Source organism: Vulpes vulpes, chromosome 10, assembly GCF_048418805.1.
Source record: "Vulpes vulpes isolate BD-2025 chromosome 10, VulVul3, whole genome shotgun sequence".
Taxonomy (NCBI): domain Eukaryota; kingdom Metazoa; phylum Chordata; class Mammalia; order Carnivora; family Canidae; genus Vulpes; species Vulpes vulpes.
Genome location: NC_132789.1, coordinates 91,878,051 through 91,899,782, shown reverse-complemented (window position 1 = coordinate 91,899,782; position 21,732 = coordinate 91,878,051). Strand labels below are relative to the sequence as shown.

Sequence of the window (21,732 nt, the reverse complement as noted above, 5' to 3'; positions counted from 1 at the left end):
GAGTGTCCCGCGGGGGCCCGGGGCGCCGGGAGCTGCTCGCAGCCTGGGGAGCGGCCCCGGGCGGGACCGGGCGGGCGCGGGCGGCGGGAGGGCTCGGCCGCCGCGTGGAGAGGGCGCCCCGGGCGCGATCGCGGGCGCCAGGACCCCCCGCTGCCCGGGTTCGGGGTTCAAGAACTGCCCCGGCCCTGAACCCGGAATGAATGAGTCTTGGCACGTTCCACTTTACTCCTTTTCTCTCTCTTTTTTTTTTTTCCCCTTTTTCCCGTGGGGAGGGGAACACGGGGGTGTTGGAGGGGATGTATCAGCCGCGTTCAGTGAAGCGCTCACCGTGGACGAGGCATCAATTAACCAGTGAGTAGGTAGGAAATAACAGAGGTCAGGAGGCCGCGTGGACCTCTCCAAGGGGAGTTAAGAAATGCATCTCTCTGGCGCTCTCTCTCTCTCTCTCCTTTTTTTTTTTTTTTCCCCCAAATGTGCCTTTGTACTCCCAAAGCCCTCACCTTTCTGGTGTGTGTTTTTGTATGTGTTGGTGAATGACTGCTATTTTGTGTGTGCTGGAAACGACCTAATCCTGCATAGGAAATGAGAATTACTTTCAGCTTTCAAGTGTACCTGAAATGTTTAGAAAACTCTCAGATGCGAGTTCCCCTGGGCTGGGATTGCACAGAGCTGGAGAAAGGCTCCTTTCATAAAGCCGGGGCAGCTTCAGGGTGTGTAATTTGCTTAGCCTCTGAACCCCATATGATTTACATCATTCAATTTCTAAACTCTTTTTCTCTTGATCTGCCATTATGAAGTCATTTTCGAGAATACTTTGTAAATAGAAATTTTATACTGCACACGAAACCACAATGTTAATGTAGGCTGTCTAAAATTAGAATATTAAATGCCCTGTTTACAAGCGGTGCTCTTAATGTGACTTGAAAAGCGATGTGCATGGTTTTCTTTTTTCTTTTTTCTTTTCTTTTTCTTTTTGGCTGCTTTGTATGCCATCTACTCAGAATGCAAGAATGCTGTCACTTTATTAACCAGGGGGAACTGAACACAAGCAGCATACCTAGAAAATCAGAATGGTGTGTGTGCTGCGGCTTTAAGTCACAGCAACTTTTCCCTTCATGTATTGGGGCTGCGTTAAGGCTTCCACTTGGAATGTGAGCTCTCTGTTCATCCCGAAGAAAGCGCAGAAAGTTGTGAAGCGCAAGGATAGATTAAATAGGGATTCCCGGAACTTTTGTGGCCGTGATTTGGACGTGTTGTATGTGCAGCGGATACACATGATCACGTTTATCAGCCAGTATCCATGTAGTCGCTCCTTACAACTCGCTAATGTGATGGCACATGGCACCTGCAGGCTGCTTGAGCTGCTGATCAAAGGGCAGCCTGGGGATCTATCTCTAATCACAGGAGCTGCAGAGGACTGGGGGAGAGTGATCAAAGGAGCCCCAGCACCAGCTGTACCCTGGCAGGAAACAGATCAGACCAACCTTTGTTCTTTTTCACGTAAAATAAATGTCCAGCTCAAAATACTGCTTCTTCCTAGACAGGCTTCTCCAAAATGACGATGCACAATATTCGTGGCCGCACACTTCTCTGTTGTGTTGTTCCTGTGCCATTATCATTTCTAACTTCTGCGCTGTTGTTTTATCAAGCCTGTCCTGGCTTCTGTCACTTTTCCCATTTGCGACTTGTGCCTCTGGTCGTCATACTTTCTTGTGATCCACCGACCATCATCACTTTGTAATGGGCCCCCGAGAGAGCTCTCACCGGGTCATTGGCCACTTTACTGAGGAGGTTCACACCCTCCGGAGAGGTGAGTTCATTAAGCCAGGCCACACACACTCTGTTACCATCGGAGGCTGGGCCATTTCCATTCCTAAGTTGCCTGATGCTAAAAATAGCCTGGCTGTTTCCTAATCTGTGGGTAGAGGATTGGGCTATGTTTAGCTCTTGGGAGGGTTGGCAGCAGGAAGTAACTGGAGGTAGAGAACTACTCACCTTGTAGTTTTTAGCCTCAGGAGAAGTGGGACTATCCAGCACCAGGGGGCACTATAGAGCTATTTTCCTGCACATGCTCAGGTTGATTTTTCTGCTTCAGGTTTCCAAGATTTGAGGATAACAGGTAGGTCCCAAGAAGATCCTGGAACTTCTTTATCTTCTTTTTTTTGGGGGGGGGGGAGGTGGGGGAGTTCGAATTTTTCATTCCTTTATGTGGGATGTTTTTGCCCTTGTAATGAGTTAGTTCTGATTGATTTTTGATTGCACTCATGGTATTCTCAGTTTTGAAGATTGCCCAATTCTGGAGGTACAAACCCTTCTGGAGATGCCACACAGAAACGTCATTGGCCCAATATGTGCATTGCATCGTTTTATGAAAGGTCTTCGAAGTGCCAAATGTCCAAATCGATCTGTTTATTGTGACTACTGGAAGTCATTCTGGATTTCAAAGACCTCTCCCCAGTGATACTGTCTTTTCTCTAGTAGTCTAAGTCCTCAGATATTGAGGCAGTCGGATGCCAGGACTGCCTCATTTCCCTACTAACTTGGTGTCCCAAGAGGAGCTGAGCTATGAATACATGGAAATTGATGGCTATAGCCAATGCTAGATATTTGGATTTCGGTTGGATCATGGGAAGGTGCTTCCAAATTCATCTTGAGGGATCAGTGTCATTTATCCTGTTGTTATTCATTACGTGGTTTTGGGCCTAATACTCTTTTGCAATTCTTGCCGCTTTGCTGTGAGAATAGCTTTATCCTCCAATATTACATTACCTGTGTGTCCTTCGTTCTTAACCTGAGTTCTAACCCCCAAGTCTCACATGTAAACCAAGGGTCTCCAGGTGTAACTTAAAGATGGAGATAGAAGATTAGCACACCGACTCATGTAGGGTTCCTGGCCTATACCTCCTGTATGACCATGGGAAAAATGGCTAGTATCTGTGTGCACGCCCTTAGAGGATACCGCCTGCCATAAGACCGGTAGGTTCTGGGATGGAGCTTCTGAGTTGTAGCGGAAGGAATCAGACGCATCACAAAACCAAAAGAAGCAAAGCTTACTTTATCGATGGCACTTAGCCCATATAGACACCACTCACAAAGTTGCTGACGGAGTTAGGCCTCATCCACACTGTATCATTGGTAGGTCATTTTAATTTATCCATAGAGCTGAAATGTGCTTACTGTTCTCATTTTTCTTTAACCATCTTGAGCGCAGACTTGGAATATTTCCCTATTACTTAGGGCTATCCTAATGAACATCATTTACCGTATGTGGTCTTTGACTCAAGAACTTTTGTGGCCCTGTAGGGCCATTTACCTTGGGGACAAATGGTCCTCTAGGAATGCCTTTCTGAATACACCTATCTTGTGTTTGTGGCTACGCTGTCTGTCTTTTCTTCTGGGGCCAGCTTGCTCCTCCTCCTGCCATGTGCCTATGCCTAACAAGCCTCTCCCCCTACCCTTTCTAGGGCATGGCTTCAAGAAGAGAATAGATAATCACGATCCTTCAAATGGTGTCCAAGAATAAATAGGATCTTATCCAGCGCTAAAGGGACTTGGACGAATTAGTCTATAAGTTGTAGTGCGTGACCTTTGTGATATTTATTTTGTTTAGGGGCTTTTTTTTTTTTTTTAAAGAACTTCCTCCTTGTTCTCTGCTCAGTTTCAGACTGTTGAGGAAATTGAAGAAGTAAAGTGCCATTATGTAATGATGAACATTGTCTTTCACAGTGACAAAAAAGCCCCATTCTGTGTTTTGGTAACATTTCCCTCCTACCAAGTGTTATCTTTTACAGTTAACCTGATGTATTTTATATTCAGCTTGAAAAGATGATGATCAGGTCTGTAGGAAGCTTTAGGGACTAGCACGTTATGTGTTAAAAAGTTTTAAACAGAGGCCAGGATCTGACACTAAGGGTTCCCCAGTGGTGGCACTTTGTAGACTTCTATCTCAGGCACCAACATCTTAGCTTTGTCTATTCTTATTTCATCCCTCCTGACACTTTTTTACAGATCTTCTTTATATTCCCTTCCGCTTCATGTTTTTTTTTTTTCAACTTTTATAGTGCTAAAATTCTGTTTCATCTACAAACTTACACGGTTTTCGTGGAAACAGACTTCTAATCATAATGCGATGTGTTAAGTAAATAAAAACGGAATCAATGCATTCATAACGTCCATACTGCCCCCCCACCAAAAGTTTCCAAAATTGCTAAAATTTTTCCCATAGGTTTTTATTTGTGTTAACCAAAATGATAGAAGTCGTAAAAGTCCTTTTATCTACTCCATCTAGGTTTGATGCTTCTGATTGTTTTATTTGGAAGTACCATACATAGCCAGAGTGTCTCTATACAATGCTGTGTGATTTCTATGTGACTCATTTATTAAACAGTCTCTCTGTGTTATTTTTCTCTACCACTGCCTCTGTGATTTTTTTTTGTTTTTTGTTTTTTGTTTTTTTTTTGAATCTCTCTTATTTCCTGAGGACACCTCTAATGGTTGATTTTCAGTTGGTGTGTACCAGTACTACCATATAGATTGTTAAAATACTGAAATATTCCTAATGGGTTGGGAAGGAGCCAGTGCTACCCTTTTAGGACAAACTGACCATCATCTATGAATCAGAAACTACACAGTTAATGTTTGATAGGACATCCAGGATACTACTCAGGATACTACTCAGGATGTCCAGGATACTACTCGAGGATACTACTCAGGACGTCCAGGATACTACTTCCGCTCTGCTGGCCTCCTTCCTGGTTGATCCACATGCCTGCCATATTGATTGGTCACCATCTTCACACCTTTAGTCACTGACAATTTCAGTTACACTGAGGTCCAGCTCTTCTCTTTTCTCCTCCCTGCTTGGCAGCTGAGGCCAAGCTGAGGCTTAAAGGACATGGAGTAAGGAAGGGATGTGGCCTTTTTTAAAGCCTCCTTTTCGCAGCTTCTTTTGTTCTATCTCGTCAAGGTTGGGGCCTGGGAAGTGTGACGAAGCAGGGGGATGCGACTCACATGGCCTGGGATTGCAAGCCTTGATCGGTTCTTGTTTCTGTGGGCAACACTCATGCATGGGCAGCAGCTAACTGTCATCTAAATTAAATGGATCATCTTCTCATGGATCTCCTTTACTGACCCCTTGATCTGAATTAGCCAGCCCTCACTATCACATCAAGGTTAATTAACTGCATAGTACTTATTACCACTCTTTGCTATTCTTCTTGATATTCTACAATCAATTAATTGTAAACCTACCCCACTCACCATTCCCAGAGTATATAAATTCCCTGAGAGTGTGGACCTTGTCCGTCTTGCTGTCTGTGGGAGCGTGAGCCCCTGGAACGGGATTGCACATAGTATGTGCTCAATAAATATTTGTTGGATGATTCTGGATGTCGGGCCTTATTAGAATAAGACTATGGTGTTGACTACAATAGTAGAGCCATCCTTGAGGATGTCCTTTTTGGTCTTGGAACTTCTACACTGACATTTTTCATAGGAAGGTTAAACCGGTTTATTTATTGGTTGTGATGCGTTATGCTAATCGGAGTACTACCTTACAATCTTGGATAATATGCCATGCTGTCAGGTGAGCCTGTAACCAAGTAAGTGGGTATGTTTCCTAGAACGGGTGCTGGTCACTTTCTTAAAAGTGCCATTGCTGTGCATACATACCTCTGTGTTTTCTCAAGATGGGGTGCTGTGCGATATGAACCAAGGATCTGAAGAATGGTAGATTTTAGGTGGCTGAGATGCCTCCAAAAGCAGTGTGCCTTCTATCTTATGCTTGTGGCTCACAGTTGCATAGGCTAGACATTAGCAATAAATATGGTACGTGAAATGGTAGGACTAGAAGGATCCTGGGAGCCTTGTCCTCACCGATGTGCAAAGTGAGACCTGGAGAGCTGAAGTGACTCTGTCTAGGTCACCATTTAGTGCAAAACTATGAAACCACCAATGTGGTCATGTGTCTTCCCTTATGTAAAGAACCAACGGGCAGATGGAATTCTAGTTGTAACATTCTGATTCTTCGTATAAAAGCCATTCTTTATTATTTCTGGGGGTTGCATGCTTTGTGGGTTGTAAAGGGAGACGGGACACCCTTGATCCTGAAACACACTTATAAGAACATTAAGGAAACCAATCTCAAAATAATCACATTAATTAAATATAACAGATAATCTGACTGATATATATATATATATATATATATTATAGTATATCTATTGGGAAAGAAATTGGAGAGTTTGGGAAATAACTTGAAATACTACCTTTCAACTTGTTACTATTACACGCCGAGACTTTATTTTAAGAAGGTATACTAGGTCCATAGATAGATGATGTTTACCCCAATAGTTTGGTTTATTAACTGATGATGATGAAGTGGATGGTTGACATTGGAATGCTTGGGTCCACAAGGGAGGTTTCTTTTAAAACAATGATTTTGAACATTTCATTTCACTGGTTAAAGTATCCTAGGAATGAGTAAATGAATGTGGCTCAGTGGGCTCCAGAAAGCACAACCTGTTATTTTTTTGACTGTATATAATGAGTGACCTTATTTTTGTATACATTATAATATATAGGATATTTTATTCAGAGGTTCAAATTTCTCTTCAAAGCCAAGAATATCAGGGAGGAAATTCATAGCTGTGGACTTGAATGGCTTGCCTAAAATAGGATTAAATGACCAAAATTTTATCTGTGAAGCTTCTAAATATGAGAACAAAAGGAGCTATAAAGATTATAAACCGGAGTTCTACTAATTACACTTATCATTAAAGTCATGTTATTAAGAGTGATTTTTTTTTTTTTTTGGTAGCATTAGCTCATTTTGTCTTTTACTTCAAGAGAATACATGTCAAATTGAGCTTAGCCAATTCTGTCTCTTACCTGACTTCACACTAGACTTCATATGCCATCTTCAAGCACTTATTTCCATTCTCCTGATGACTGAACAGCGTCTTCCCTGGACATTTGACTTTTCTCTAAGCCAAGCCATCTTTGCCAGGCTGGCTTCACTAATTTTGCTTTCTTGTCAAACTATGTTTTTTTTTTTCTTTCTTTCTTTCTTTCTTTCTTTCTTTCTTTCTTTCTTTCTTTCTTTCTTTCTTTCTCTTTCTTCTTTCTTTCTTTTCTTCTTTCTCCTTCCTTCCTTTCTTTCTTCTTGGTTTTTTTTTTTTTTTTTTTTTCCCTATTGGAAGGTAGTTGAGCCATTTCTCAATCAAATGAGGTATGTATTGGGTTGTTGCAGGGAGGAGGGGATGGAGGGCCTGTGTTTCTGAGGGAAACCAATATCCCCGACAGCAAGAAGTACATTGATGGTAAATGCAAGGATCTAGATTTGCCCTGCTGCTGCTTGCGATGTGTTCTGATAAGATGCCAGTGAGAGCTCTCAGGAGAGACACAGGAAGGGCAGTATTGGGATGCCTTCTTTGTGGGTGGGTAGACGGGCCTAGAGATCTCTCCGTGGGTCTCTGGTTTTGTAGTGCTTAATAATGACACCCTAGGAGTGCCTGTTAGTTGCCACACTTGTGCTCAATGTTTGCACACAGCTTATCTTTATAACCTCCCCATGAGGTATAAGGGAAAACACCAAGGCTTCACTAGCTAAGTAGCTTAGCCAAGGTCTCAGAGCTGGTAAATGTTTGGACCTCGGTCAGACTCCAAGCCAGGACTCAGAGTCACATGCTTCTTCCTTCATGAGTTAAGTGGTCTAATGTTTTATTAGAACATTGTTTTTATTCAGCAAATATTTATACGCATCTGCTCTTGGCTAAGCTCTGCACTAGGTTCTGGATGCACAAGGAATAAGATGCAGTGCTGCCCTTGAGAAGCTCCATCCGAGAACGAGAACGATGACAGATCCTCCTTTTAATCTCATGGGCTGCTAGTGCTGTGCTCAAAGTGCTCTGGGAACGTGGAGTGCCTTCTTTCGCTTCAAAAATCCTCTGTTGATTGACTAAGTGGTTGACTCTGCCTGGAAGAGAAGAGCAAGGAGAAAAGTTCTCCCAGGGGAAGTGACATAGCTTGAAATGAGTCTGGGAGAGGAAGAGAGGGGAACGTTCTAGGCAGAGGGAACAGCCTGCACCAAAGAATAAGTACAGGCATGAAAGGGCATATCCTGTGGGAGACCAGAAGACTCTAGTGTTGAATATGAGCAGAGGCAAGAACATAGTGGAAAGGCCCCGATGCTGGTCGCAGTGGCACTTAACAAACAGAACAAAAGAAAAGGTGGTCTGTGTGTTTCAGAGCTAGTGAAAACCCTTTATTTTCAGTTATTTTCGAAGCAGACATGTAGTAGAAGAGGCCTGCTCTGGGGTGTGTCGTTGACTGCTTCTTGGTGCAGTTTTGTCCCAGTCGTTAGGGGTGTTTGGCGGTTCAGAATTGGCTCCAAGGGCAGGCTGGACAGCCTCAGTTACACTCAAAGAAGCTAAGCCTGCGTCCACACTACTCTCCCCGGCCTTCTTTATGTAAACAAAGAGCTGTTTTCACACTTCATTCACAAAATGGAAGGCATGCGGAATGAGGCTGGGTGAGGGATCAGGAGATTGTGGTGAAAGAGGCAGCTCCCAGCACGCTGAATTAGTGTAAGGAAGCTATTACGTTGCAAGAGGCGAAGAAAACAGCCTTAACACTTTTAAGGGAAAGGCTTTCACATTTTGTGGAAAATTAATTCCTGTGAGGCTACCCTACGTTGAGTGACTGCATCATTTCTCTGGTGAGGCTCATTCTGGTCCCTTGTAGACAGAGCTAGGAATATTTTGTGGTATTTAAGGACTCGAGAAGAAGGAGTTTCCTTCGTGAATGTGCTTCCTAGATGCCATGGCATTTTTTTTTTTTTTGAAGCTATGCTGTTTGCATTCTAGGAAAGCCTTGTTTGTGAGTGGGTACTATTTTAGGCTTTTCAATGTTTGCAAGATGGAGATAGGCTTCTGTGCTTAAATATGCCCAGCTGGCCATTGCACCTGCCTTTTGAGTCACTCCAGAGATCAGAAACCATTAACAACAGAAGTTGGACTTACGTGGTACTTATCTCATGTTGTTTCTGGCAGTTATTTTTGCTGGGTATTTATAAGGACATCTGTCTTTTAAAGAGTCGTATTACTTATCCTTTTTTTTTTTTTTTTTTTTACCACTAAGGAATAAATCACAGCTTGTTTCCCATACTGCCACACACATTCATAGTCTGAGGTGATTGGAAATGCAAATTCAGAGTCGTTAAAGCATTATAATTTCCTTTCCTGTGGCATCAGGCGATATTTGAAATCAGTGTACTAGAAGGAACATTTGCTTAAAATGTGATTAAGATGCAAACAGATGAGAAGAAAGAAATATTCAGTTCCTTACTGGAAATTTCTTACTGGGTTTGGAAATAAAGGGAACCTGCAGTATTCATTTCGGATTTATCATACTTTAAACCAGAGACGTAACAAGTAGGGTGCACGTTGTTTAAGAACACAGGAAAACAGCTTCTGATGCTTTCAAATTACTCGATGGAAATATATACTGAAGACTCCTTACTAGACTGAGATTTACCATCAGATTACTCATTCAAAGGACAGAGCAAATTCAGCTGTATTTCTTGTAGTGGTTCTGGGATATGTAAATACTATAACAACAAGAAGAACAATTTGATAGTGGACGTATGAAAAGCATTGCTTTGCACATCCAGAGGCAGGGCACATCTCCTCCACTGGAACTATGTTTATGTTGCAATGGTAATAAAATGGGTTCCCATTACAGAAGCAGCGATGTCTCTGAAGCCTTTTGTTCCTGACTTTACGTTTATTTATAAACAAAAGTGCACTCTGTTTGTGGAGGTCTACATGAAAATGAATCGCCTCTACAAAACCGTGGACTAGACCTCATGGTGTTCTGCTGGTTTCAGATGCAGCTTTACGTATATGGAGATGCCTATGATGGGCTCAGCTGTATCTTTACTTTGTGTTAGTCACTGCAGGCAAACTGTTTGGCTGTTTCTAGAAAAATCAATAGTCTAAAAATAGCAGGTGTTTCCCAGGCCAAAACCTGACTCAGATAGCGAGAGATGTTGACAGTCTAGATACCTTAACTGATAAATGCCAAACCTTGAAAAAGTAGTTTTCATCTGTTTTCTCGTGAGAGCATTAGCAGGCTTGGGGCTTAGAAGCAAGAAGAAGAATGTAAAATAAGGAATCAAATGATGTCTGTGTTTATTTTTTAGAGAAGCTTTGCTTTCACGGTATAAAATCTATCTTTAATCTGTGCTGATAACTTTTAATAGGCATCAGTTGGGTACCCCATTAAACTAACTGCTTTAAAATGGTTTCCTTTTAGAACCAGCATTTACATCCTAGGAAATCAATTAGAGCGTATGGATTTCACATTTCCCTTGCAATCTTCGTTTACAAGCATTTCTGAATGACCAACCTACCATAGCAAAACACTCAGAGGTGCAAATCTTCTGGACAAAGTGCAAATGCCACATTTACTTGGAAAAATGGAAAAAAATAAGACTTGTTTAATATATCTGCCGAACATTTAAAACTGCAGAAAGTACAGGAAATACTTTTGGTGTATGGGAATGTGTGGTGTTTCCAAACTACAAACATTGTTTTGAAAATTTCCCCGGTAGTGGTGAATTATATGAGACCACGTCCATCTGAGGAGAGCTTGTTTAACTGGCTTGTGGTTCTGGGGCTCATTCAAACACTCTTAAACAAAATAAAGGGAATGGATGTAATAACTTCTTTATGGAAAGGCCGTAAAAAGGTACAGGGCCATGTAAACAAATTGGGTCATTTACTAGATGTTTTAAGTGATAGATTTGTAATCCAAATTCAGGGGTGTGTATTAGGTTTTATAGGACCGTGACCATAGTCTACTCTAAAAATGAGATAACAAACTTATTTGTTTGTTTGTGTGTTTGTTTTTCTTTAGTGCATGGAAACCCGCCATTGCCATGTTATACTGTATTCTGAAAACATAAGATTTTGAGCACTTGTATTTATAAGTTTGTTCGACTTTGGAAAATAGTTAGAGAGCCATGCGTGAAAAGTTGAATTGACCTGTTTTTTGGTAGCACTGGGTTCTGTTCAAGGAAAATAAGATGATTGAAATTGAAATTTTCCTTCTGGGCTCAGACATGTCTAAACTAATTGTAAAATAATTGTTCTGGCTTACAAGAGTAGACTCATAACTACGACTATGTAAAGTAGAAATCCAACAACAGTTATGATTTACAGTGACTGTAACTCTGCCAATCTTGTAATAAAACCGCTATTATAACCAACCTACTGTGACATTCATTTGTCTTACTTGAGACGTGGGTTTAAAAAAAAAAAAAAGGCCTCTCTCAAGTTGTCTCCCTTTAGAGAGAGGGGCACTTTATTACTTTAGGTATCAATTTACTTTCTCTGAAATGGGTATAAGGGCTGTGCCAGAAAAGTCCAACAAAGCGAGGAGGGGGTGGGAATGTAAGCGTGCATGGTGCTGTCTGTGCATTGGTGGTGATGACTCGTGGTGGTGGAAGCCAGAAATAAATTTGGAAATTGAAGTGAGGGAAGGAGACGAAATAATTTCTATGTTGATACCATAACATTTATTCATTCTGTGACTTCTCTCAATCAGGGTTGGCTCACTTGGCCATAAAGGAAGTAGATTGTGTAAGAAACCTCAGTAAAACTCAATGAGCCTTTCTAAGTTTTGCAAACTGATGGCATCATACCCTACTGGCAACTTGTAAGTGTTACTGCTGGAAGTTTGGCAGCGGAAATAACTGCTCCAGCTTCACAAGCCTTAAAAAACAAGGGACAATGGTGGATATTATAGTTTCTGTGTAATTTGTGACTTGCTATTTCTTTCTTTCTTTCTTTTTTTTTAATGAGTAACTTAGGGCGAGGTGGCCTGAAGTCTATGAAAACCCTAAGCCCTGCTTTCAGTTGGGTTCCGTGTGACCTTAAAAACAACAATTCACATCTTTTTGCCTTAGTTACCCTCCCACCCCTTTTATATAGCACGGAGTTCTGTGTGGTTATATAGGACCTAAATGAAAATGTGTGGCACTGAGGTGAGTACCACAACGGGACACCAGTACCTGCCTGGCACCGTGAGGCGCACTGAGGGATGTGACACTGAATCAGACTCATCAGTCACTGCCTTTAAGTAGTTTAGAGCGGAGTGGGGTGAGAAGACATGTAGCTCGCTGTAATACAGAATAAAACACACTGCTCCGTGGGAATTGAGGGAAAAGCAAGATTATGTACAGCAAAGCCATTAGAAAACACTTGGGAAAATTGTCAGGGGAGGCTTCTGTTCTGAGCAAAGGCGCCTGGAAAGATGAGTGACCCGTGTGCATGCAGAATTGAGGGTACAGTGGGGTGGGTTGTAGGAGAAAGGGGGTAGAGGAGGGGAGTCTGGGAAGAGCCATGCGGTGAGCCCAGTGTGATGTGTTCTGAGCGAGACCTCAGAAACAGAGTCAGTGGGCAGGTGATGAGAAATCAGAGACACCACAGGAGGGGCACTGATGGAGTACTTAGCCTTGAGTAGCTAGGAGAGGGAGTGATTCTGCGTGCTTCAGTGTAGACGCCTTGTTGGACTTCCCACCCGGCGATTCGGGCACCCAAGCCATGGACAGAATCTGAGTCCTCAGGGTGTAAAGCAGGTGGAGACAGACTGAAGGTTGCTGAAGAGTGAAGAATACAGTTAGAAGGAAAAGGAAATCCCGCCTTTGGGATTTCCAGAGCCATGAAGGTGGGGGTGAGGGGGGAAGCAAGAGAGAGAAATGACAGAAAAGAGGAAGAGGGGGAAGTAAGAGAAAAAAACGGGAGCAGAACTTTAAGGTAGATGGAGGAGGGTGCTGAGGAAGGAGAGAGAAAAGTCAAAGAACCCGGCCTGCAGGGTGAAACACCACAGAGGTTCAAGACAGGGGGGGTCGATGGATAAAGAGCTTCTGATTTCTCAATGTTGACCAAAGACAAAAACGAGAACATGGAACCTCTTGAGTGTAATGCGGGGCATGGGTGTGGGAGCAAGGATGGTGATGGAGGAAAGTGAAGAAGTGAGACATCGAGTTTTTAAGGCTTTGGGGTAGGTTTTGGTTTATGAGGGAAGGAGGCAACGGAGTGGCTCCAAACTGGAGGAAAAGAAAGAGGAAAGAAGCCCTTTTGTTTACTTGTTTTGATGGGTTCGAGAGAGCTCTAGAGGGGGCGACACGGCTAAACGTGTGACGAGAGATAAGGCTTCTGGGCTGGAAGTGTCCCTCCTTAGCTGCTGGAACAGCAGAGCATTGGCAGCATGGGCGGCGCGTGACAGGACTGAGCATCCCTGGCAAAGAAGTGGGAATTAAAATTTTGGAGGAAGTGAGCCTTGAGACGGATTTTGACCCAGTGGGAAAGTGATAGGAGAACAGGAAAGCTGGTAGCCGTGGCTCCCTGCGGGGGGCCGGAGAGGCCCCTGTGGTCACGTGCTGGCCCTGCCTCGCGAGGCCAAGCCTCGGTACCAGGAGACGCGCCGTGACCGAGGTAGGTGTTTGTGCTGGGTCAGTCCACCTGGAGACGGCGAGAAGGTAGGAAAGAGTGGGGCCGGTAGGCCGAGATTTTTGGGTGCCCCCAGCAAACCCTAGTGATAGGGAGGGAGTGGCACGTGGAACACTGCGTGTTAACAACTCATGGAAGCCAGAGTCGTAGCGACTTTAACCTGTTCTCCAGCTGCAGGTGTGGAAAACAACCAGGGGGCTCCAATTAATTGGTCCTTTCAGTGGCCCTTCCTTTATCTCTCTGGTGCCGATGTCCCTCAAGTGTGCCCTGAAAACCCATAAAAGGTAAGGTGGGGGCACCTCTGCGCGCCTCTGGGATCTCTGCTGTGGGAGCTCCAGCATCTGTTGCTAGCCCTGCATGGGGGGGTTCGTTTTGTGTTGTTTCCAACAACTATTAAAGCCGCATAGAAAACTGTCGCAGGTGGGTTCAAGTTCCAGTTATCGCTTGCTCAAGAGAAGCACGGGCCTCAGTGTGTGGATTCCGCACTCCCCAGAGGGGCTGTGCTCCCAGGACGTTTGCAGGCTCAGGACTGTCAGGGGGGTCTTCTGTGTTCCTGTGATCATTGGCAACATGGACCTGAAAGTGGTTTGTTGGAGAACCACGGCTATCGGGCCTTGATCAAAATACAACTTTCCTTTTGCTGCTTGTGAGTTTTATTGAGCAGGGGAGGTCTTCCCCTATCCCAGGACCGAGATTTCTGCACCGCATGGCTTTTCAGTTCACCCTTAGGAGACCCCGGGTTCTGGAGTGGTGTCAAGTGGGAACACCCTGTGGTTCAGAATCAAGACTGCCCAGCCTTTTGGAAATTAAAGCTCCAGATGTGACAACTCTGGACCTCTTCGCCACCTCCTTACTGTCGCTTCGGTGTGAGGGTGCCTGTCCTGTTTGGCCCGCGGTGCCATTCTAGCATCTAGTTGCCCACGTTTCCAGAACTCCCTGTGTCTCACAGCTGGGCTTGCTTTCAGAGCTCCAAGTCTGAGAAGGCGACTTCAGATGGATAAGTCTTTGTTCTGCTTCAGCCTGATGCCTTCACAGACACTCCCAATGTGTGATGCAGAACATGAAACAAGCACAGAATTCTTGTCAAGCTAATGAGTGAGAACAGTTCTATTTTGTGAGTGGAATAATTATGTTTGTAGTTCCTGCATTCTCACTGCCATCACCCTAGGTCAGGTGCAGGTTACCTAAACTGTGGCACAGTGTCCTTATTCTCCCTTAGAAGGCTTTCCCCCACTCCCTCCCACCCCGGATGGATCATGTACCTCAACCCCCATGATGGAGGTTGAGGCGGAATAATCATCCTGTAGCAGAGCTCTGGTTGTGTTCCCTCAGTGCTTCTCAAACTTTAGTGTGTACACGCAGCATATCACTTGGGGGCTTTATTAAAATGCAGGTTCTGATTTTATGGTTGTTGGAGGGGCCAGAGAATTTGCATTTTAGCAAGCCCCCAGATGCTGCTGCTGGGCTGAGGAGTAACAGGACTTGGAGTAACAAGGGCCTGGCTGGGTATTCTCAAGGTCAGCTGTGATCTCACCTCAATCTTTCCAGTAAACAGATTGCACAAAGCTGATCTCTTATCACCACAGAGATGACTCCCTGCCTCTCCCTGGCAGTTCTTCTAACCAAGGAGTCAGTGCAACCCAATAAACATCAAGCGCCTTGTGTTCTAGTTACCATGGCACATCCTGCAAACAGATCAACAAGATGTAGCTTTTTGAGTACTTGATGTCGACAAACCAATGTGGCTTTTCATACGCTAGAGATCTGCTTACGATGCTAAAGGAACCTAGAGATGTTCCGCATCCTGGTCATGAGAGGCTTCTCATGAGGCCATCACTTGAGTTGGGTCTTGAAGGAGAAGGAGAATTCCCTACAAAGGAAGAGGGTTCTAAGCAGAAGGCATAGACGTGTAAGAAAGCATGAAGTCTACTGAAAAATCAGCTCTGTTTGGTGGGAAATGCCATTGAAAAGATTATTCAGGGATTGTGAAGGACTCTGACATAAGAAGGGGAGTGTCTAGATGTCATGTCACAGGTCCTAGGGACGGCTACATGCTTTCCACACCAGCTCCTAATGCTCAGGGCCTGTCTCCGCCCCCCCCCCCCAATTTTGTATTCTTGTGTCTGTCTGTGCCAGATCAGTAACTATCCACTGAATGATCCGATTTAGGTTTTGTATTTTTGCTTTCTTTGCTTTCAAAAAAAGAAAGAGAAAGAAAGAAAGGAAAGAAAGAAAAGAAAAGGAAAGAGGTACATCGGGATGATCGTAAAATGCAGAGAAGCTGCAGGAGGCAAGGACACCCATTTGAAGGCCTTGGTGATAGCTCAGATGAGTACGTGGACCAGTTCCCTCATGTGTCCCTCCCTCCCCACGTTCCAAGCCCGCGTGTACTCAAGGTCCGACAGGTGCCTCCTCCACCAGCCTTCAAGCTCTCCCATTCTGGCCTTCCGCCCTGGCCTGAACTCCCAGTGTGTTGCAGAATTTACCAGTCTCTCCCTTAAATTCTGGTTCTGGAGGTGTCTTTTCTGTCATAATTTTCAAGTGCCAGAGAGTAAAATGTTGACTCATCTTTAGCTTTAGTGTCCCATTAGGTGGTAGGACTTTTAAGTGAAGTGAAAACAGCTCACGTAGACCCAACACCGCCAGTTCTGTTGTAGTGTTGGCATCTGGTCTCACAGGCCCTCCGTGATAGGCTCTAAAGAAGTCATACGCTTTATTTCACAACCGAGGGATGTAACTGATGTCTGGCTTCATTTTGAGGAACTAGAAGGGAATACACTGGAAGGCCTCTTAATCTTTCTGCTTAGCCTGAGTAAAATGAACGTACAAAGAACCTTATTAGCAAAATTATAGTGATGACTGCTTAGAATGTTATTTCCTCAACAAGAAAAAGAAACGTACCATTTCCAGGAAAATTATTTTTAAACAGGGAACTTTATGATTAACGTTTATTACAGTCAGAAAAGCATGACTATCAGAAGCCCGTGTTCAATAGCTTTCACTTATTTTTGTTTCGAATGATTTCCTCCTTCTGTTCTTTCTAGTGAATGTGAGATTTATTCTCATGTGCCTTCTTATTTTCAGTTTGGTTTTCCTTTTTTTTTTTTTCTTTTTTCTTTTTTGCTTTGGGGTTTCGAGATTGACAACTGTGATTTCTCCCCTGGAAGGCAAAAATCTTGAAAAAGTCATTATTTCCAAAAATCACTCAAAGAATGTGTTTTTTTTTTTTTCCCTTGGAAATAAAGTCGATTTTCTCAGCTCTGATCATATGAGATTATGGGCAAGTAGTCCTTAGTTCTGGCATGTGGACAAAACAGAAGCAGCCCCTGGAGAGAGAGAGTTCAAAATTCATGGCAGTAAGCACATGTTCAGTATGCCAATATTTATGGTGTCACAACCAAATTAAAACCATACCCTCTGCTATTTACATAAGGACGGTACCCAGACTGCACAGGGTTATTTATGCCCACGTTTCTCAGTAGATTTAAGGCAACAGAGTTGTTCAGGACTCTTAGAGGCCTGACTCTTTATTTTCACATTCATTTTATATGTCCCTGTGAGGGAGAGTGAGTTGTCTTCACTTATATTCCTTTTGAAGTCATCCGGAATTAGCAGGGGTGGCGTTTAGCAGGGGTGAAGACTGACTTTGTGCTTCCAAATGCAGTGGATTTGCATCCTGGTATTAGTTGCTACACTGGGGGAGTTAGATGTATGGGTTCCTGACAGTGAACACTGATTGTTTCTTAGATAGAGGAGGAATTTTCAATCTTTCATTTCTAGTGTCTTACTCATGCTATCAGACAACCGGGGTTTCACCCATTTGGAAAAAAAAACAGACATCATACTTTTGGTAAGAAGACATATTTTATGTCTTTTTTTTTTTAATTTTATGTCTTTTTATGGCAGCTTTTAAAGTAGCACCATCTGGCAAGATTTTCAAGGACAATAAAGTTTCGGAAGCATTGTTGAATATACATCTCATTTCTCTGCTTTTACAAGACAAGGTTTTCTAGAAATTTAAATCATAACACGTGATGCACTTGCACAGCAACGTAAGGGACAAAGATAATGCAAAAGCTACAGTGGGCAGCAGGTTTGGTAGGAGCCAATCAATCACATTTGCTGGTGGATGTGACATCTGGGTGTGAATGCATTCTTAATGACCTTTTTGGAAGTCCTAGATTCTTGCCACATTCCTTCTGATTCTCCTTCAGCTGAGACTCTCGTCTAGCAGACAGTCTGGACAAGAAGCCAGTGTGCTAGATGTCTTTGGTAGATTGGCTCTTGGGCTTTTTGGGAGGTGGTCATATAACCATCAAGTAAGTCATCAAGTGGAAGTTTTCCACTACTGGTGACTGCCGGTGGCAATCTTTTGGGCAAAGCAGGAGGCTTTTCTCATTTATAGGATAAAATATATATATATTTTTATGAGTAACTCTCACATGAGCAAATGAAGCTTGACTATGTAAATCTTTCTTTTAGGATGGGATGAAATCCAAGATATTTAAGAAGTTATTTTATATTTTGAGTCCAGTAATTTAAACATTGTGCTTAGGCTCTGTTCTTGGTACTCCAAACATTTATTATTAAGATTTCCTTTGGTGTTTCCTTAAAAAGACAAAATTCATCGTGCTTTCTTTGCAAACTATTGTCTTAAACATACACAAAACAGAAAGCAAGCTTCACTATTTCTTTTTTTTTTCACTATTTCTTTTAGACGAATTATTCAGTTGTTTTTATGTCCACGAATTTTTAAGTGATCACAGATTTTTTTTCACTAATCTTTTCATGTATTGTTTTGGTACTGGAAAAAAAAAAAACCTGTGAAAATCCTCTGTGTGTTTAAATCTAGGATTTAATTAGATTAATAAAAAAATACTGAGGAAATTTCTTTGGTCGTATATTAGAAAGTTGAGGAAGATCACTGGCTTTTGCAGTTCATTAGTGGATCAATTTATTGAATGTTTAGCGTTAGGGATCTCATTTATCAGACAGTGCCTTGAGCACTGGGGAGAATTGGCGTATGCTGTTTACATTCTTGTCTTGCTGCCAGATTGATTTTTCCATTTTGTATGTGACTTAGGTCTTTGTACTGCAAGAGATGCCAGGTTAAAGAATAGTTTCTATCTTAAAACATGATTGGATTGTTCTAGCGCTTGTCAATAGTTTTGGTGAATAAAGCAAAAATACACTTTCATTTAAATGTTCTCGAAGATATCTATTTGATTCTCTGCGTAGTAATGAATGTTGGTGACTACCTCAGCGATAACTGACAATAAATACTGTATTTCCTAAGAAGCTTGGCAGTATCCTCGTATGTCTGTGTGTAATAACTAACCTATAATTTAGGCTAACTCCATCATTATCTTGTGACTTGAGATTCTTTGTTTTTGACTGTTTCATGATTCCTCTTATATTTTATGGAAAACACCTTGTTTATTTAAGGGCAAGTAGGATGTTGGTAAAATGAGCTATTTAGTAAAAGCCCTTAGGAAAAAAGTTTTAATTATTTGAAAACCCAGTATTTTAAAATCCAGCAGATTTGCCCTTTTGCCTAAATATATAATGTCTTATGTTGTAAACAGGGCATTTTTTGTTTCATTTCAGTGTGCATGTTAAAACAGGTTACACAGCAAATAAGCTAATGTGACCAATCATTGTCATTTTACTTTTTTTGGGGAAGGAAATCTGAAGCAGAAGAATATTCCTGGAGGAAGGATTTTTTTTTTTCTACCAATTTAGATATTTCACTGACAGTCTCTTTGCCCCTAAAATTTGTGCTTGAAATGGCCCAAAGATTTTAAGTGTGGTGCATTTTAGGGGCCTGAGTACCTCTGTGGATTTAGGAATGATTCGCTTTGAACCTTGGTGCACTGAGCCTGCAGTAGAAACAAGGATTTTAATCTTTCCAATGAGACGGAGCCTGGATCTCCAGGCCCAGATTTTGGCTAAATTGAGAAAGACCTTTCTCTGACTGGATTAGCATCACAAAACTAAGGGGAGCATCTGGTATAGAGGCAGAGGGGTTGGCTTCTTTTTATTATCATATATCATTTGAGTTGTATATGATTGTATATGATAGGTTGATATCATGGTACTCAACCTGAAACCACTCAGGAGTCCCAGTTAACTTATGCCCATTTGTTATGACATATCAATCAACATTTTCATTTTGACATTTTTGCCAGTTTTTATCAGTTTCTGAATTTTTTGCATTTCACAGAATTGTGAAGTCATTTAGCAATTTAACAGTTATGCACATTTCGAAGATCTGTGTATTTGTGAATGTAAGTGGGATTTTCCCAATTAAGCACTGCTTTTCAAATGTCCTATTAAATTGTAGGGGGGCAGGTTGGAGGGGGAGGCAAAAAACAAAACCAAGCCAAACTTTCCCTCTATCCTTTTAGGTTCTGCTGTGTGTGAATTAAGCTGATGAAAGACAGATTAATAGGAGAAAAGGCACAGAGATTTTGTTAATATTTTAAATTTTATGTGCATAAGGGCTTTACAGAAGAAATGGAAAACCCAAAGTAGCAATTAGATTTGGGAGGTTTATATACCATTTTAGCAAAGGGCTTTAAATTGTGGGAAAAATCTATTGGCTGATAGATATAGGGGGGCCTGTGACTCTTGAGCTCAGTCGGTGGAGCCTTGTGCTCAGTCAGTGGAGCCTGTGACTCTTGAGCTCAGGGTTGTAAATTCGAGCTCTCCGTCGAGTGTAGAGATTACTTAAAAATAAAATCTTTAAAGAAAGAGAAATTTATGGGGGAAACTAATGGGAGATAAGAGTTATTTTAGTCAGGTCTGTTTATGCAGACTCGTCTCTCTGTCTCCGATGATAAGGGTACCTCTCCTCATCGTGGTACGGGAAAGGGGCAGGTGGGGGGGAGTTTATGCCACCTTTGCAAAAGGAAATTTATGCTCTGCTTTTAGGCAGATAAGAGGAGGGCAAAGAACTTTTCCTGCATTTGCTGATACTCAGTTGCCTTAGCTCAAAATAATCCTTGTGCCAAAGCGGCACATTTTGGGGTGGCATGCTCTATATCCCTTTGTAACCGCTGGGTACAACAGTTGGCTTTTTCTAACTGCATATGTGGCCCAGGAAAAGGGGCAGAGCGGGTGCTGGTGGCGGGTGGGATGCTGGTGCTCCTGCACCTCTGAGCAAAATTACTTTTGTGTTGTGATCGGCTCCAAACGTTACTTTTATTTTCTGATCCCCTCCTTCTCTTCCTGTAGGTAAAGCTGAGAGTTACAAACAGCATAGCTGCCGCCAGGACAGGACTGGATCTGTACCATCTCAGATCCTTCCCTACCCGTGGTGGGAAGGAGGGGCAAGGAGAAGCAGCTTCTCCATCCTCCTCCGTGGCATTCTTGATTCCCGTAGCAAATCAGAGGTCATTCTAGTAATACCCCGCTAGGAAATGTGCAGGGTTATGACTCATTTTATTTTGACTTAGCACAGTATAGAACATTTCTTGGCTAGCAAAGAATTCCTTTTCAAACTGCCAGTCCTCCCCAACACTTCTGAATAGGTAGTTCTCTCTTTGCACATTCTTCTGGGTTTAACTGCTGTGTAACCTCCTAACCCCTCATTAATAATTTCCTGAGGCTGGTTTGTTATAAAGAAACATTGCAGCATAGACAGTGTGTGAGTGAGTGTGTGTGTGTGTGTGTGTGTGTGTGTGTGTATGTGATTACTCCTTAATGACCAACTCAAATGGTAGTAATGCTCTGAAGGGAAAAACAAGTGAGTATTAGATTCCTTCCCATTAGTGTGCGTGTAAATCAAGGAGATCACACCCTTAGGCAGAAGGTAATGAATGCGTTTAACTTCTCTTCATTATTCAAATTAAATGGCTCACTTTCTATATTGTACACACATTTAAATGGCTTGAGGATTTAAAGGAATCATCGTGAATCTTTCAAAAGCTTCTTAATATTAGGATGCCAGAGAATAGATCTGTCTCCTTGTGCTTCTTAACAAGAACAAGAAATCACCGAGGAACTGAGTGTGTTTAGAGATGGGCATTTGGGTTTCCACTCCTCTACGCTGTAATCTGTTCTCACCTTTCTCATATTTCAGCTGCACATACCATCAGTGAATTTAACACTGGTCCTGTAGTGGCCAGTAGACCAATAAACCTCCCATGTGAGAAATGCTGTGAATTATACAAAATTGTTGTTACTCATGGGATATAGGGTGGTGATCAAAATGTTG

The 21,732-nt window shown here is 42.5% G+C and overlaps 1 protein-coding gene across 2 annotated transcripts in view; it reads left to right on the top strand.

The window, feature by feature from the left end:
• The window catches only part of PDGFC (platelet derived growth factor C), a 199,189-nt gene that overhangs the window by 419 nt on the left and 177,038 nt on the right, over window positions 1–21,732 (top strand). The gene's annotated exons all lie outside the window — the stretch shown is intronic.